This window comes from Harpegnathos saltator, unplaced genomic scaffold (genome assembly GCF_003227715.2).
Source record: "Harpegnathos saltator strain DR-91 unplaced genomic scaffold, Hsal_v8.6 scaffold562, whole genome shotgun sequence".
In the NCBI taxonomy this organism is placed as follows: Eukaryota; Metazoa; Arthropoda; class Insecta; order Hymenoptera; family Formicidae; genus Harpegnathos; species Harpegnathos saltator.
Window position 1 is genome coordinate 1,246,278 of NW_020230385.1, and position 12,066 is coordinate 1,258,343.

Consider the following 12,066-nt stretch of genomic DNA (forward strand, 5'->3'; position numbering starts at 1 on the left):
TCTCTCTCGCCGTTTATGTCAATGCGCCAATTACTATTTATTCGTGTATTTTCGTGTGAATAATAGAGAAGCTCTCAAGACTTCAACAGGTTCGTTTGATATTAATAAACGAAGCAATCGATCTTGCGATCGATTGCAAACGCGGCTAACCAAGACGGCATTTGGCGGATTTGCGTCAACTAGGGCATTGATCGCACGAGCAAATTTGTTAACACATTGCATGCGGGAAACGTGCTTTTACGTTTTTTGCAGTCCGTCACTAGAGCGCGGGTCACGTAAAAGTACGTATTTAGTAGATTTGTGCTGGAGAGCGGATATCGTATAAATACGATGGGCGTTGTAAGTGTGTATGGTGTTTGTGTTGTCAGGCAACGATTTCCATTGTTTCTTTAAGTGTAAATAAAAAAAGTTTCGTTGAGAAAAACGAAGTAGTTACCGAATTATTGCGATTTTACTGAATGACCAAACTCCCGCGAAATTCACGAAAAAACGCGTAAGTCCGCGGCGAAATATACCCGCATGCAATGTGTTAAAGGGCGACTCGATTTGTGCGCGCGCAGAACCGCATTAATTTGTAATTTAAATTTCACCGTGATTCACGCGTGATTCTAATCAATAATACGGCCAGCTGGTCGTTTCGTCGCAAAACGGCGAGAGCCCGCGAGCCGAGAGAGAAAGAGAGAGAGAGAGAGAGTTTATCCGTATCTGATCACGTGCCCTATTGAATTACCGCGCGTCGTGAAAAAGTAGCGAATGAATTCTCAACTCGCTTGCAGCAGAAGTAGCAGCGAGATTTCGAATCAAACGGGGGAAACTGGCCGATTCGCGGGCGCCGCGCCGGGAGGGAGGGAGGGCGGTAGGGTGAGACGGAACGGGGTGGAACGGCGCGGTGAGCCAGCTTAATAATACAATCTTAGCATCATTAGCCACGGTAATGGTGTGAACTTTTAATTAGTTGTGCAGTTTCATTCGGAAACACTTGCCCGAGAGAGCAGCGCGAATCCATTGTGTTTTTATTCATGACCCGTGAGATAGGCAACAGTCCTATCTCTTCGCTCCTAAACCGTACTCGAACCGCTTCCACCCTACGTTAACCAGAAGCCCTCGGGCCGGGGGGAGAGAGAAAGAAAGAGCGTGAGAGACAGGGAAAGAGAGGCAGAGAGAGAGAGAGAGAGAGAGAGAGAGAGAGAGAGAGAGAGAGAGAGAGAGAGAGAGAGAGATACACACAGAGGGAGAGCGGGAAAACTTTAACTTTCTTTTGCGCCTGCCTTCCCCCCTCCGCCATTCGCCCCTCGCCGGAGAATCCCGAGAAAGAGATGGTATGTATTTGTCCATTAACGCCCCTAGACCCTCCGACAGTCCTGACTCGCTATCCTGACGAGTTAATCGAGAAGCGAGAGAGGCTTGTTCGGGATATTCGGCGGATTAGAGGAGTCGATGGACTCGCCCCGGAAAGATAATACCGGAAACTACTTAATGCGCATTGCTATACGTGTACGTGTATAATCATCATTGTGCGAGGCGCGAGTGAGTTTACGGGAAAAGTTCTCTCGGTACCATTCGATGCCTGAGGGAGAGAAGGAGAGATAACGGAAGGGCTTGGATATTTTATGGATGTATAATGAATAACTGACGACGATTTGATACTCAAGGCGAGAGAGAGAGAGAGAGAGAGAGAGAGAGAGAGAGAGAGAGAGAGAGAGAGAGAGAGAGAGAGAGAGAGAGAGAGAAAGAGAGAGAGAGAAAAGAGAGTCACAATTCAATATTTAAGATAACGTTGGAATTCTTCTTCTTCCGCTCCTTCTTCTTCTTGCTCGCGCCGGCGCGAGGCAAGGTTTATCCCGGCTTGTAATATCGTTAGCGAATTTATTACTGAACGCTGAAATGTTTCTCCCGCGTTACGACGGAGGATATGTATCGGCGACAAATCGGAACGCGAGCGCGCAACGGCTTGAGGGACGATTCCTGTTTTATTCCCCGGCGAGATATCTTGAAAGCTGTAATTCCCCTTTCGCCAGATATTAATGCGCGCTTTATCCGCGATCGTTCCGCCAAGCCAGATACGCGTAAATATTCTCGCATTCGCGGCGAAAAGAGCGGAACGTGCTTCAGCGTGCTTGTCGTCGTGATCGGTCAGAACAGACGGATTCCCCCTCGCAGATAATGGCGGAGCGAGAATCCTTAAAAGGATTCGGTTTACTAATCCCTTCACGATCCGCCTATAAACTCAAACACTCTTTGCCTCAAACCACCGCGGGTCATTCAATGGAACCGCCGGTATAAAACGGATTTGGATGGCTTTAATTACTCAGCTCTCGACCGGCGATGTAAATGACGGCCATTAAATCGCTTAGCTCGATGTTTACCTCGAAACCGCTAAAATGCGGGTAATACGCTGGAGAAACGACTGCGGCCGCTCGTTCAACGGGGCGACAAGGAGGGGGGTGGGGGTGGGAGAGGGGCGGGCATTTTTACGCCGCGAGTATTTCACCGATTTCAACGTCGATGATCGCGTGCATTCGGATCGAGTAGCCTTACCGCACGCAACGCACACAACGGAAATCAGTGTACCTTTCCGAAAGTCGGCAAACTCCGGAACGCGAATTCCGATCGCGCACCGTTGGGAAATGTAGCGCAAATTGCAAATAATTAATACAACTTCGCGACGAAAATATTGATGAATAACTGAAATAAATGAGCCGGAGTGTGCGCGAAAAACGTTGGCGGGCAAATCGAGAAAATACCAAATGCTCTGCGTCGACTCGTTAAAGCAAAAGAACATATTGAGAAATAAAATTAAGAGCAAATTTCACAGATCACGAATTACGTTTCCAAGCGGGTTGGTAATAACGACGCAACAACGTTTCGCTCACGCGTCGCTCACGCGTGCAAGAATCGCACGCGCGAGATTCAGAAAGAACATCCGACGATTCGGCCGTGGAAATAAAAGCGCACGACTCGAGCGCGCCTATTCCGGTTGATTAAAGCGTTGCGGGATATTCCGACGTGCAAAATTGGTTATTCGCGAGGCGGCGAGCGGTAGCGTATTTTGTAAAAAATACGCAAAAAAATGGCTCCCCGTTTGCTTATAAACATGCAAATCGTGGGCGGCAGAGCGAAATTTTCATTACGCGTCCCCCTCGACGAGCCGGCGCGCGTTCTCTCGGTTTCGCTTCGCGGCTCGTCGCCGGTTTTTGTCTCTCACGCGCTAAATTCATCGATAGTTATCATCGTTCATCCGTTTTCCTTTCCATTCCGTCGTGCACGTGTATGGAACTGCCCGGCATCGCGTTGCATTCGCTATCAAATTCCGATCGTGGCTTCCTAATCCCCGTTTTCAGCCCAAGTGTAAATGAATTTCGTTGCCCAGCTCGGGCGTGCCGATTTCACTCGCGAGCAATTTCGCGATTGCTCGCGGCTAATTTGCGCGCCGGACGAGAATTTTCTCTTCCTTGCGAGAAATTTTGCGCTATTTTTCGAGCCGCGTCTCGGCCGACCCGAAGCGAGACCCGCCCGATTGTCGGATCAAGAAAAATCGAGTGTGGGATGAGGCACGAGCGAAATTTTCTTCCTCTCTTTTTTTGATCCCGAGTTCGCATCGATCTGGCAGCTCGCGTGATCGAATTCCCAAGTCGTAGAAAATGACGGCGCCCCTTTATCCGAGGGTCTCTCACCGGATGAACCCCCGAATGCTGGCAGATTATAGTGTCACGTGGTCTCCACGTCGGTGCGGCTGAGGGACGCCAAATATATTGTCTGTCGCACGCATCGCGTACGCGCGTATACGGCCCTGGGGCCGACGAGCGTAACGCCGACGCGACAGATTGGCTGGGATAAATTAATTTCATTTACCGGTGATTTAGACGATCCGCGATGTTGAAGGGGCGCCATTTGATATCCTCCACGCTCGCAACGTCGCGCCGGAGCGCGCTACGAATTGATCCTTCGGCGTGTCCCGGGCATTGTTGCGCGCAGCGAATCGGGCAAACGCGAATGCGCCGTCGTTGCGATCGCCTTAATCAGGCTAATTATGAATTATGTTAAAAATTGTTTCCACGCATTCCAGGCTTTCTCCTTGAAACCTTCGAACGAGAGCTTGCAAATAAGGGAAGAAGGCCGCTATAATCGAAGATTATAGCTCCTTTGCGTCTATTTAAATTTAAATTTATATTATGCGCACGCGCGACGATCGTCCTCGACCGATGTTACAAATTGTGAAAAATATCAATCACTATTTTTCCACAAGCTTGCTGCACGAAGGTATGTTATTTAATGTCGATAATCATTTCCCTCGACCACCGCATTCAGAATTCTCGAAAGAAAGAATTACCGTGAAATTCGCCAACGGCCGAATGGAGGAGACACCGCAGTAGATGGAAAGCGAAAAAGCAATTTTCAGCTAAATGTATTCGACGAAATCCCTGAACGTTTGATCGCAGAGTCGAGAGGGCGGTGTCGCACGGTGTTACCCCTGGTTTTACCCCTATGGCTTACGTAATTAAGAAGCGTTTACAGGCAATTGAGTAAGTTCTAATGGCAGCACTTGCAAGAAACTTTAGGAGGAGAACGACCTTGACCATAAGTAGCACGCTCGGCCGAGAACATTACATTCATCATATGATACCGGCGGAAATGTTTCGGCTAGAGATGGCGCGCAACTTTCCGCAACTTCTCTGTTCCGGTTTTAATACAATTACGGCAGAACCTAATATCCCACGAGAACACGGCGTTTAATACAAAGGATGAGAGAACATCGTTGCGCGTGAGCGAAACGAGGATCCACGCGTCAGGAATAGCAAGCGGCGAGTGCGTTGCGCGCACAATGGATGGCCGAAGGAGTCGACGAGGGAACAAAGGCGTGGAATAAATTGCCGCTTAAATTGCGCGCGACTATAATAGCGCGCAATCGCATTTACATCAACGAATGTTAGCTTTCGGCCGGCCGATATGGCAGTGCTCGATGACCAGAAATTTGAGAACACGTAATTATTCGAAGCCTTGTCTTCCGGGTGTAGAATTAACTCTTCAAGGCTACCGCATGGGTGTGAGATTTCATATTTCATCATAAAAAGATTAAATTCATTAAAAATCTATTAAAAAATGTAACCACGCTGGCAATATTAATTTTATATTAATTTTACAGATCAATTCTCGCATATACTTTGCTGCAAACAATAACAAGAAAAGTTTGCTCGGGGTGATATTCGATGGTAGCTTTCGAGGATTAAATGCAAAGGAGTTTTCACTACCGCCACGCGCCTAGCGAGATCGTCGAGACGTACAAACCATCGCGCTGTTTGTTATATTGTTCGTATATCGCTGATATGCGGCATTGTTATTTCAGTTATTCGCGAGACACCGGTCTCGCCGGTGTAACAATGTGTCGAGATACGTCATATTCTCGGCGCATTCAGCCGCTCGCGGCACGGCGCGGCGCGCCGTGGCAAAAAAGCCACCGACTGTTCCCCCGGGGATGTTACAACGCCAGGTAAGAGAGAAAGACAGGCATTTTTCCCGGGAAAAATCTTACGACATAAAGTCGGGAGATTGTGCCGCCTCGGCAGGACTCGGCAGGAAATACCGCGTAGTCCACCGCTATTTTCAGCACAGGCCGAAATTATGCGGCGGCGGCGGCGTGGCGTGGTGTCGTCTCGCGTCGCGTCGCACGCGAGGTGCGGGCGCAATTATGCTTGAAAAACTTTTTTCGAGCAGAACGGCGAGTTTAAGAAGTGACATTCGTCTCCCGAAATTAACCTCGGCCCGCACGTGCTCGCGATACGAAACGCTCCGTAGTTTTCCCCGTTCCTCCACTCTCACTCGTTCTCCCCCTCCCTCTCCCTCTCCCTCTCTCTCTCTCTCTCTCTCTCTCTCTCTCTCTCTCTCTCTCTCTGTCCCTCTCGTGCCATCTCACCCCTCGCCGAAAAGACAACGAACGAATGCGACGCACAGAGAATGAAATACGCTCAGGGTACGGGGGTCTGTGGGAGGGTCGAATGGGGAGAGAGGGTGAGGTGAGAAACGTGGTGCAACGCGAACGCGAGAGATTCGCCTCCCAAAGTTGCGAAAAAATTATGTCGCGCTGGCGGAGGCGCGTCTTCGGGGGGCGGTTGGCTTATGCAGCGAGTTAAAAAAGCTTCCGCGGTGAAGTTGCGCTACGTGTCGGGTTTTACGAGCGCCGCTAGTTTAACCGGCATATCCAAGCTCGCACGCGACTCTCGCGCAACGGCGGGCGAAAATACGAGTCCGTAAGCTTTCCCCCCTCTTCCCCTTCCACCTTCCCCCCTCGCTCTCTCCCAGTGGGGGTTGAAACGCTCTCCCGGCGTGTAACGAGCGATTCAATTAATCAAATCGCATCGCCCGGCGCAGAGCGACGCGGCCGACAGTCCCGTACGCGATGGAACTTTGTGAAAACGTGCGCGACATCGCGTCATCCTCGCGCGCGAGGCTCGCGCACGCAGCAAATGATCCTCTCCCCGCTTTCGACGGACTCTAATTGCATTAACGTTCTGTCTCGCGGTCCTTAGCAGCGAGGCCGCCCCGGTAAACACCGAATCAGCCTTGAATTATAATTAAACTGTTCGCGCGCGCGCGCTGGGCGCTGGGCTGCGCAGATCGGCAGCTCATTTTGTTCCAATTTCGAATTTTCCGCCGAGCCGTTCGGGCGGCACTCGCACCGCCGCCGCCGCCGCCGCCGACGGTCCCGCACCGGCCGAGCCAACGGCCAGGTAGGCTAGAACGAACAGTGTTACGTGAAATTGGTACTTTGAAATTTCATTAGTGAAGTCAGGTGGCGTCACAGATTCAATTAGCTTTTTATTGGATTTCGAACTGTGCGAACTGTCAAAGCGGTAACCGCGCTGGCTGGCTGGCTGGCTGGCTGGCTGACTGGCCGGCCGGCCGACCGGCCGTCGCTGGTGTGCGAATGCCGAACTATTGCGGCAACGCGCACACATCGTTGCGTGTACGCGAGCGCGTACGTCGTACGGCCGGCTGGACGATCGTTTTGCCAGCGAATCGATATTTTTACACCAACAGGGATAATCGGCCGCACACGGCCTCGCCGTCGTCCGAGGAGGACGGAACGTGGAAATAACCGATGGCTTTTCGAATGCCTGCAGTTGCTTTTGCCTCCGCGCCGCCGCGCTGTCCGTCTTTCCTCTCCCCGTCTGACCGCTTCCGGACCTGCCGGTCTGTTTAGCGATTCGTTTGACGGGCTTCGAGTAATGAAATAATAACGATTATAGCCGGAGCTTACTTTGGAACCCGCCACCGCGCTTCCGACGCGACGGTCCGCTGGTGAGTCTCTCTCTCTCTCTCTCTCTCTCGGCGAATATCCGCCGCGTCAACTTTTCCCTATGATTCCAACTGCTTGGTACACACGACTTTCGTCGTCTGGTTTTTTTCGACCACGGTCGACCCTGGCCATTATTTCGGAGTACGAGAGAGAGAGAGAGAGAGAAAGAGAGAGAGAGAAGCGGAGAACGAACGGACATCGAAACCCGGCAAAATCCGACCCTACGACGCTCGCTGCCGCTCGTGCATCATAGGTTTATGGTTCTACGATGGCATTTATAAGGTTTGCTCGACTTGGCAAGTAAGTTCCACCGCCGAACTCATCCCGAGCATTAGGGTGCGCGGTGTCGCGGAGCGCGTCATTACCACCATGATATATAACGGAGAGCGCCGTTAATGCGTTTTGGGGTTCCTCATTGAAAAATATTGCGTTGATTCCGCATTAAAGCGGCAATCCATTGTCTCTCCTTCCCCGTCCCTTTCCTCGCGACTCATATTTCCAGAACGCGTTAATAAGACCGGCCGCGCGCGCACTCGATACCGTTGCAAGTCTGACTGTCGGATGAAACGCTCATGCGAAAAACAAAAACGATTAGAGATCGGCCGCCGTTTATCGGGAGAATTATACGCGCTCGCGCAAAGAGAGGAGCGAGATTTCTGAAAAAAACTGGCCTTTCTGTCGAGGAAAATCAGCAGCGGGCGTCGCGCTGTCGCAATTTGCGTTCTTTTCACGCGCACGTTGAATTAATTAAGCGCTGTGGATAGTCGCGCGGACGCGGCTTTGAGAACGTTCCGTTAAAGGTCGGAATCCGCAATCTTGCGCGCCGCGCCAGCACGGCGGCAAAACGCTCGAGAACGGCTCGCGCCGTTTTTATAGTTGACTGACTGCGAACCACGTCCCTTCGCCCCTTTTCTCCCCTCCCGCCGGCTGAGTCGGTAGACCCATAAATTAGGGAAGGCACCCTGCCGCTTGCGCGATCGTCCGCGGGGAAACAGGACGATTTCGGGCGCACGGCGTTACGCTGTCCCGGCGTCGAAGGGTTCTCGCCGGCCCGACGGACCCGGACGCTCGTCCTGCGACGGCACCGCGACGCCGCGATAAATCAGACCGGACGCGCTACACGCGGATGCAATGCGTTTCCTCGACGAACAGGTGAAACCGGCCGCGCCGCTCGTTCGACGATTCTGTTTAATCCTCGTTTAAGGACGCGGCGTTTGATCGCGCGCTGCTATGCTTTTACCCTCCAGTAATTAATCGTAGCCGCAACCGTGTGTGATTGCAAAGACAAGGAGATTAAGGGGAAAAAGTAGAAAGCGCAATGCGCGACATATTCACGTTATATTCACGTTATATTTTTACGTATCACGCGATGTCGTTTATCACGCTGATAATTACGTGTCTCTCATATGTAACATCAATTATAATATTAATTGTTCCAAGATTCAGCTCTTTGAGATAATTGCGTACTTTCTGACACGTTCTTCGGTATCCAGCGGAATAAACTGTGGCAATCTCGGTCGAAACATTTTCTCGCAACGGGAGAAGCGCGCAATTTTCCTCTTCCCCATGACAGACGTACAAGACGTAGGAAGAAGCGCGAGTGGATACGGAGCTTCTTCGGGACACAGCGACGAATCAAACGCGCCGATCCGACGTGATCCCCGCGTGATAAGGCGAAACGAGAGAGGGAAGCAAGCAAGAGAAGAAAGAAACAAACATTTCACACACGGGAGCGAGCCCTAAGCCCGCGGCCGAAAATCCGATATGTTCGCAAATTTCCGCCGCACACGCAGGTTTATTCCTCATTTTCCGCCGTCAAAACTACTCTTACGATAACATCACCGGGCAGCATAGCCTGTAATCGACTTTTCCTAAATGCGTTCCACTTTTTTGAAAAATTCAATTACGCCGCGTCACTCCGCGCGCGTACAGCGTCAAACGCGCGCGTACACACGTAACGCGGCTTCCGCGCGATGCTGCTATGTACTCACACGCTCATGCTCACACACACACACACACACACCACACACCACACACACACACACACACACACACACGCACGCGCGCGCGCGCGTATACGTGTTCACGTACGTACATGTGTACACATGTATCGAATATTCGCCGGCCCCACGCGCCGGCCGCCGCGAAGTGACACGCTTGACGTAAAACTGCGCTGTCGCAGCGGTTAATTGCAGATAATCGCCGGATGTTCGGTAATCCCCGGGCGGCGGGGGTGCAACTTTTGCGAGAAAACGGCTCCTCGTCTAGGGGGTATAGCGAAATAGTCCGTAAAGCCTTAATCAGGAGGTCGATTCGAGCCGGACTACCCTTTCTCTCTCTCTCTCTCTCCCTCTCTCTCTCTCTCTCTCTCTCTCTCTCTCTCTCTCTCTTTCTCTCTCTCTCTCTCTCTCTCTCTTCCCGAATCGCGACAGGGAATGGTGAGCGACGAGCGCGTGTTTGCGGAGGATTTTACCTGCAGGCAATTAGACGGAGTTATAATTAACCTGGCCGGTGCTTATATGGCATGCGGACACCTACCACACACGCCGACCGGCAGCATGTGTGTGCGTGTGTGTGTGTGTGTATGTGTGGGTCGGCAGAAGACTCGGTCGGACGTACGAATCACGTCGCGGTATACCCTCCGTGGTGTTTACCGGACGTTCATTGGACATCCTGAGGATTTGTTTGTATTACGGATTACAACGGTTCGCAAGCTCCCGACCGCCGCCGCCGCCGCCGCCGCTGCCGACAACGACGTTTCTCTGTACACCGACGGTTGACACTGCGTCCTCTTACGGAGACTTAATCTCGCAGCGCGACGACAAATTGACGCTGATTGGCTTGGATGATCCCACGATTACCTTCTTCTTCTTCTTCCTCCAGCTCCTCTGCGATGAGATTTCCCCGCGAATCTACCGCAGAGGTCGAGCGAACGATAATTCTGATCGCGGGTGTGTAATATTTCAGTCGCGGGCAACAGGGGAAAAAAAGATGATAATTATTAACGAGGTTAAGTGGATATAATTACGCAACAAAGAGCCGACTGACTGACTCTCTCTCTCTCTCTCTCTCTCTCTCTCTCTCTCTCTCTCTCTCTCTCCCTCACACACAATATTTTTTGACATTTTTTTTATTTTGTAGACTGCTTGATACACATGTTGCCCGCTCGCCGCGAGAATTGCATCGAAATCATCGAATCACCGGCACGTTCTGATTTCTAAAATACGGAAACAGCGCTTGTAGATGAGATGGTAGAACGTATAATCAGGTTTGCAGTCGTCGATGCTGCAGCTCGTATATTTCTGATTAAAGCGGCTTTTACGAGATAGAGGAGCTCGTCCGACATCGATTTCCATCTACTACTTTTACGGCCTTCTATAGACAGCGGCTTCCTATATATTCCGTTTCTACTCAATAACCTTATCTCACTCAGCCCTCTGGACGTTGATTACGAATCGAGTTCTTATCGATGCCAATGGGGGCTTTTAAGAAAGAGGGTCATTCCCGTTTTTCCTGTTTTTTTTTCTTTTTTGCGCAAAATCTGATATCAAGGAACGTTCCGCTACGCGAGAAACGAGCCGGTAATTTGTTTCGCCGGCAGAAGTTTTATCGATATTGCTCGAGATAATTATCTATATAGACATGAGGCTGCTCTCTACGGCCCCCTTCGCATTTACCTAAAGACCGTTATCCGTATCCATGCGTAAAAGATAGAGGAAGGAAATCCGTTACGCTTTATCGATACTACGCTACATCTCCCTCCTCCTCCGACGGGAGATGAGAGATTACGTCGCGTTTCCTAAAGTTACAACGTACGCGTACGTACAAAAAAAAACGGCCATACGAGAGAGAACAAATAAATATCTCGGTCTCAACACAATTGTCCCACCATTTTCTCGCGGATTCCAACGTGCGTGATACACTGCGTCTACCTTTTCAGAGAACCAACACAGAGGGGATGTTGAAGAAATAACGTTCAAAATTTTCGTTAAGCCGTCAATCATGCGGGATTTTGATTCCGCCGTTCGATTAAGTTTTCTCTTGTCTCGAAACACGCGCGCTCGAGCGCAGCTATGTGTGTGGCAAATAGAAGAGAGATAGGGTGAGAGAAAGAGCGTATACGCGCGCACTCGTGTGTGAGAGCGAGAGAGGGAGAGAAAACGCGTGTGCTCTTTTCAGGCGGGAGAGACCGGCGCCGCCCTCCCGCCGCTGTATAACTGACGTTTCATGAATTGGAAATGTAATTTTACCACCCAGCCGTGGCTCGCGGCGTCGTAACTGTTTGCATGATACCCAGGGCGCGAAGTAAACGAGCGCATAATTTCAGCCGCGAACACGTCCGCGGGGCCCTGCAGCCGGGAGGTGCCAAAGAGTATATTTCGCCGCGTGCTAGGTGACAGCGCGTAATCGCAACCACCGTGCTTTCTACTTCAACGCGCGTTTCCCCCCGAAAGATCCGGGACACGCGCTCTCGCCTCTCCTCCGCTACGACTAAATAGCCCTTTTCGGATCGACCGCGACGGACCGCGTTGGCCGTTAGAGGGAGAGGAGATAAAAAGAAATTCGATCTCACCCGGAACGAAAGTAAACATTCGTTTGCTGCCAAGTGCACGGGGCCGGCCGCTGAACCTCGGGCAAATCAAATTCGCGGTAAATATATAATAGTAGAAAGGGGTAAAAACCTCACTGGTTTTTTCATTTTGAAATATGTTACAAAGGATGAAATTCCGAGTGACTTCCTGATACAACTATATGGGGGTCGCTTATAGTTT